Source organism: Panthera pardus, unplaced genomic scaffold (assembly GCF_024362965.1).
Source record: "Panthera pardus isolate Hobbes unplaced genomic scaffold, ASM2436296v1 HiC_scaffold_8, whole genome shotgun sequence".
In the NCBI taxonomy this organism is placed as follows: domain Eukaryota; kingdom Metazoa; phylum Chordata; class Mammalia; order Carnivora; family Felidae; genus Panthera; species Panthera pardus.
Window position 1 is genome coordinate 150,106,220 of NW_026527013.1, and position 7,053 is coordinate 150,113,272.

Here is a 7,053-nt window from a genome sequence, read left to right on the forward strand (position 1 = left end):
GCCTATGATGTCCTTCATGACTTGGCTCCTTGGAGCCCTGCTGCTCAGAACTCCCCATCACATGGAGTCTGGCACACACAGTAGGTCCTCCATAAACAGCAGTTGGATTTAATCAAATTATCCATGCCTATTCAGTATGTCTCAGTCTTTAACTCGTGACTCTGAACTTGGGCCAGGTCTTCATCCAGAAAGACGTACATTTCAATGCCTTCCCTCTTGCCGCCCGAGGTCCAGGCTACAAAACAACAAGGATTATCTGAAAGACCAGGTTCTGGTCTCCTCTGCCTGGGCCCAGGATTGACAAGAGGGAGCTGACCACTTGCTGGGCGGACCCTCAAGGCAAGAGATGCTTCTGTCATTGCCACAAGGGGAGGCACACAGCTGGGTTTTTCTAAAACTTAAGAGACCTCATCTCCATTTCAGAGAGTTGACACAGCCCCTCAGAGAGGGGCAGAGCTTAACCAAGGTCTTTGGCCTCTGTGCCGGTTTTAGAAGGTACCTGGGATTTTGCTTTCATTCAGATATGGTGGGGCCAATAGATCAGGAGATGATTGCCATTGAAAAGATAGTCTTTTACTCACAGGTCTCAAGAGGGGGGAATGGCACACTGTGAGGGAGAATGAGTAGCTGAACAAGTGTAGCATTGACTGGAGATCTCTGGGGCTGAGGTGCTGTCTCTAGTTGTCTGTTAACCCACCCTAGGAGAGTAGGGAAGGGGGGATAGTGGTTTGGCCGGATGAAGGCAGTGAAGTTGGTGGTTGAGGGTTTAGGCTCTGGATTGGTTGGTTTGCATATGAAAGGCACACTCACAAGGGAGTTGTTTGCATTCTCAAAGAACTAGCTAGCCCTGGGAGGGGCAGTCTTTCCTTGGTTAGTGAGCCCCAAATGCCAGAGCACAAAGAATACAAAAGACACAGTTAATACAATGCTAGATGGAGAATTTCTCAGGAGCACACTGCTCGTCAAAGCAGCTCCCTTGTGGTCTTACCTCTGTCATCATCCTTGTTGTAATAACCTGAGGAGTCTCTTCTTCCATAAAAAGGGTCCATGGAAAAGGGCAAAGGAAGACTTCTGGGAGAAGAAGTGAGAGTGTTAAATAAAACCTTCCCTTGCCATTCTTTCTGAGTAGGCTTTGCAGCATGATTTAAAACAGTCAACCAACATCAGAGCTGAGGAAGGAGGGAGAGAGAGTGCCAGAGATCTCAGAGGAGAGTGGGTGTAAAATAGCTTGGAGCTTAGTTGGGTAATGTGACTTCAGTCACCTGTTTCATCATCACTTGGCTTTTGGTCTGTGCATCCAACGGGACAGTCACAAGGGTCAGTCCTCACTGATGTCTCCCATCCTCCCTTAGATCTGCTCTGGATTGGATCAAGGTACACAGAGGGCTGGGGAACACAGTCGCCAATATCAAAGCAGCAGCATGGATCAAGCTTAGTAACTTGGGCTTATGGACAGGAGAGATATCAAGAGATTGTGTAAACAGCTCTGAAAACTACAAACAGGAGAAGGGAGTAGGAGGGAGGCGTGCTGGTCAGGGTAACTAGAAGTTACCTGAACAGAATCTCCCCACGCTGAACTCACAGGTTCAGGAGATCCAGTATCTCCCAGAAGTTTCTCTGTGGGAAACTTGCACACACCTGCATAAGTTTCCACACCCTCCTCCTGATACGGTATTGGTTTTGTTTTCTTCACAGAAGCATGAAAGTGAAAGGGGCTGGATCTTTATTTGCCTTGTGTCTGATGTCCTACAACTCCACTCACTGGACCCACACTTTAAAGAATTTGGGGGTATGCTCACAACTCCGAAGATGGGTTCTGAGAGCCTCGGGCCATCAGGCCAAGCACATGTCTTCTAAGACAGTCTGGTAAAAGTGCCTTACTGCTGGGACAGCCTCGCTGACCAGAGGGTCTCCTGTGGGTGCTGTGGGTGTCTGTCTGGAGAATCGTGGTGGGGGCAGAAGAACAAACATGAAATCCTGGAGCAGACCAGGTAGACATCAAAAGGCATAATAGTAGGTTCAGCTTTAGGTGTTTGCTTGTGGTCATGTTAAATTTTAGTTTTATTTATTTATGTATTTATTTATAAATGTTTGTTTACTTTTGAAAGAGAGATAGCGAGAGAGAGAGGGCACATGCAGGAGGGGCAGAGAGAGAGAGGGAGAGAGAGAATCCCAAGCAGGCTCCGAGCTGTCAGCACAGAGTCTGACACAGGTCTCCATCTCATGTACCAGTGAGATCATGACCTGAACCCAAATCAAGAGTCAGACACTTAAGCGACTGAGCCACCCAGCCCCCCCCCCCCCCCCCAACAGTTTATGTTCAAATCATACACTGTATAAGTGGAAACGTAGGGTTAGGAGGCTTGGGAATTAGAAGTAATTGTCTTAGTCTGAAATGATCAAGTCACAGGCGGAAGTATGGGGCTAGGGCAGGACACAGGCGGGACAGCCCTCTGTCATAAAAGCCTCCTGACTGAGCTGTAGCTTGGGTCTCATCTGCACTCCTATCTCAAAGGGCACAACCACTGTCCTTCACGAATTATCCCTCCCCCACTGAAGTCCTGACCCCATTGTCCCCTGGCCCAAAGTCAGTTGTTTTACATGCAGAAGAAAGAAACTGGACCACTTACTTAACACCATCCACAAAAATAAAATCAAAATGGATGAAAGACCTAAATATGAGACAGGAAACCATCAAAACCTTACAGGAGAAAACAGGCAGCAACCTCTTTGACCTCGGCCACAGCAACTTCTTCCTAGACACGTCTTCGGAGGCAAGGGAAATAAAAGCAAACCTGAACTTTTGGGACCTCATCAAGATAAAAAGCTTTTGCACGGTGAAGGAAACAATCAACAAAACTAAAAGGCAACTGACGGGAGAAGCCATTTGCAAATGGCATATCAGATAAAGGGCTAGTATCCAAAATCTATAAGAACTTATCAAAGTCAACACCCCCAAAACAAATAATCCAGCGAAGAAATAGGCAGAAGACGTGAATAAACACTTTTCCAAAGAGGACATCCAGATGGCTAACAGACACATGAGAAGATGCTCATTATCACTCATCACCAGCGAAATACAAACCAAAACCACAACGGTGTACCCCCGCACACCTTTCAGAATGGCTACAATTAACAACTCAGGTAACAACAGATGTTGGCGAGGATGCAGAGAAAGGGGACCCCTTTAGCACTGTTGGTGGGAATGCAAGCTGGAATGGAGGGAGGTTCCTCAAAAAAATTAAAATTAGAACTACCCTACAACCCAGCAATGGCACTAGTAGGTATTTATCCAAAGGATACAAAAATGCTGATTGGAAGGGGCACATGCTCCCCAATGTTTATAGCAGTGCTATAAACAATAGCCAAATTATGGAAAGAGCCCAAATGTCCATCGACTGATGAATGGATAAAGAAGATGTGGTATACACACACACACACACACACACACACACACACACACACACACACACACAATAGAATACTACTCAGCGATCAAAAAGAATGAAATCTTGGGGCGCCTGATGGCTCAGTCAGTTAGCGTCTGACTTCAGCTCAGGTCATGATCTCCCGGTTTGTGAGTTTGAGCCCCACATCGGGCTCTATGTGGACAGTTCAGAGCCTGGAACCTGCTTCGGATTCTGTGTCTCCCCCCGCCTCTCTGCCCTTCCCCTGCTCTCCCTCTGTCTCTCTCTCCTTCAAAAATAAAAATAAACATTAAAAAAAAAGAATCAAATCTTGCCATTTGCAACAACATGGATGGAACTAGAGTGTATTACACTAAGTGAAATAAGTCAGAGAAAGACAAAGATCCTATGATGTCACTCCTGTGTGGGATTTGAGAAACTCAACAGATGAACATAGGGGGAGGGGAGGAAAAATAAGGTAAAAACAGTGAGGGAGGCAAACCACAAGAGACTCTTCAGCACAGAGAACAAATGGAGAGTTGCTGAAGGGGAGGTGGGAAAGGGCTAAATGGATGATGGATATTAAAGAGGGCACTTGTTGGGCTGAACACTGGGTGTTATATGTAAGTGATGAATCAGTGGGTTCTATTCCTGAAACCAACACTACTACACTGTATGTTAAGTTACTTGAACTTGAATAAATAATTTTTTTAAAAAGTCAGGTTTTTAAGTGTTTATTATTTATTTATTTTTTGTTTTTGAGAGAAAGAGAGAGAGAGTGTGAGCAGGGGAGGGGCAGAGAGAGGGGGAGACACAGAATCTGAAGCAGGCTCTAGGCTCTGAGCTGTCAGCACAGAGCCCGAGTGGGGCTCGAACTCACAAACTGGGAGATCATGACCTGAGCCGAAGTGGGCTGCTTAACCGACTGAGCCACCTAGGTGCCCCAAAAAGTCAGTGGTTTTAATGCAACAGAGCCCCTGCTTCTGAACATTGAAAGGTGATGAGCCTGGCTCCGAGAACTGTCACTAAGCCTCCAATAATTAGCTTAAAACGTGTTCCCAGACCAGTGACCGCTCCGGGATCCCAGTTAGGCCATTTAACACATTAGAGAATAAAAGAGGTGACTGGAATCTGACAAAAATGAGTCCCAGAGGAGACAAAGACAGATGTCCTAGGAGAGAGTTGCATTTATAAATGCTTGGGTCTCTTGCAGCCAGGGAGGGCTTCCTGAAGGAGGGAGGCTGTGAAATGGAAGAACTGGAGGCATGGAGGGGCCAAGGGCTCAGGTTAAAGGCCTGGTCTCTTCATTGGACCCCCCACTCTGTGTCCCCATGGAAGCTCAGGTTAAAGGCCTGCTCTCTCCATTGGACCCCCCACTCTGTGTCCCCATGGAAGCTCAGGTTAAAGGCCTGCTCTCTCCATTGGACCCCCCACTCTGTGTCCCCATGGAAGCTCAGGTTAAAGGCCTGCTCTCTCCATTGGACCCCCCACTCTGTGTCCCCATGGAAGCGGTTACAATTCAAAGGATGGTTCTGCGGGGTGAAACCGTGTCATGGTCCCAGGGGATGGCAGGTTAGTTGATGTTACACTTGACGACACACTTTCTTCCCCCACAGTTTCTTGGCATAGACATAAGGAGGTCGCTTCACTCCACTGCAGACCTCACCAACAGACGATGAAACAGATCTGTATTCCAACTCGGGGACAGCGGGGACTATCGAGTGACTTTACTGAAATCATTTGGGATGCTCCGTGGACGGAATCACTCAGGGTTTTCTCCCCAGAAATATGTTCCCTGCAGTACTGGAGAGTTGTTCTTTCCGGCATTCAGAACCAGTTTCTTGCCCCCACATTTTTGCTAGCCCCTTGCCCCACATTTTGCCTTTTTCCTACTATTCAGTGCACCGAGAAGGCTACCGCCCTTCCCTCTGTTGATGTAAAACCTAACAACGACCAGCATACACCAGCAAAGACCAGATGCGAAAGGAAACCTCAGGCAACTTTGGCTAAATCAAAACCAGAAGGCCTGGCATAAACCGGGCATGATACCGGGCACCTACGTGGAAATCCCCCACAGTCCTCCATGGAAGAGTCATCTCATCTGAGAGCACATGCACCAGCGCCAAGTGAATTTTTCTGAATGTCTGACAAGAAGCCTGCTCCAGGGAGCTTTACTGGCAGCCCGAGACTGAGCTCAGCCCCACCAACAAACATGTGCTGGCTCATCCAGAACTGTTGATCTGAACGGGAAATGTGCCAGCTTCCTCGTCATCACTGGCAGGTTTCTTCATTAACTTATGGATAAGCTCAGCCCCATATCCACTATTTTTAGGTGCTTGTACCAGGAATCCACCAGCACCTCAGCCAGTCTGGCCTCACGTGTGACTAGAATGTGGGCGCACGGATCACACGGGAAGGAACACGGTCCATACTGGGGCAACGGGAGAATCTCAACTCACTTCATTAGAGCTTTTTGGCCCCATGTCCTCTTCCCACCTCCTCTGCCCCAGAGTTTGCAGATGAGCTCTTGGCCTAAAAGAAAACCATCAACCAGGTCCATGGCCCTAAGAAGCCAGCTTGGGAGAAGGGCTTAGTAGATTGGGCCAGGGAAGCCAGAAACCATGTAAGTCATGAGGTCTTGGAGCCCAACAGGGAAGGGGACTAAGTGATACCTGGTGACAGTGAGTCATAAAAACCAAGTCCCAATAAAGACCAGTAGTTTTTCCATCTTCCCCAGTTGTACACAGCCCCCCTGGCCCTGGCCAATCACCTGGCAAATAGGTGCCATAGTCACAAAGGTAACTGAGTGGGAATGTATCAGAACAGGGAAGAATTTTCAAAATCCCTTCATCTAAACCGCTCATTTTATAGATGAGCAACCTGTGATCCAGAAGAGCAAAATGACCTAACTTATTCAGCACCACGCAGGTGGTTAGAGGCAAACAGAAGTAGGATTTATTCAGCACCACGCAGATGGCTAGAGACAAACAGAAGTAGGATCCGGGTTTTCTAACACCCAGCTTATCACATGTCAACAATGTGCATCATGAGCGCTGGATACATAAGTTTAAGTCCTTACGTTTCAGAATCAAGAAAATCATCCTCGGGGCGCCTGGGTGGCGCAGTCGGTTAAGCGTCCGACTTCAGCCAGGTCACGATCTCGCGGTCCGTGAGTTCGAGCCCCGCGTCAGGCTCTGGGCTGATGGCTCGGAGCCTGGAGCCTGTTTCCGATTCTGTGTCTCCCTCTCTCTCTGCCCCTCCCCCATTCATGCTCTGTCTCTCTCTGTCCCAAAAATAAATTAAAAAAAAAAAAAAAGTTGAAAAAAAAAAAAAGAAAATCATCCTCATCTACAAAGAGGAGTGAATCATTATGTTGTTGAAGAGATTCTCTGAAGACACAAAGATTCTCTAGAGACTCTACAAGGCCAGTTTCCCACCGAAATAGGAGCCATCTACACGGTATCATTTGTAATCACAAAAGAGGTTTTGGTGTTTTCTATCTTCAGTTTAAGACAGAGAAGAGAGGCTGAGGGTGTCACAGAGTTAGAAGGTTTCACTGAAGACAGTGTCAACCAGTGGCAAACAGGTGACATTGGACTTGAATTGAAGAGTAAGCACATAAACAGATTAAGAATGAGGATTAATG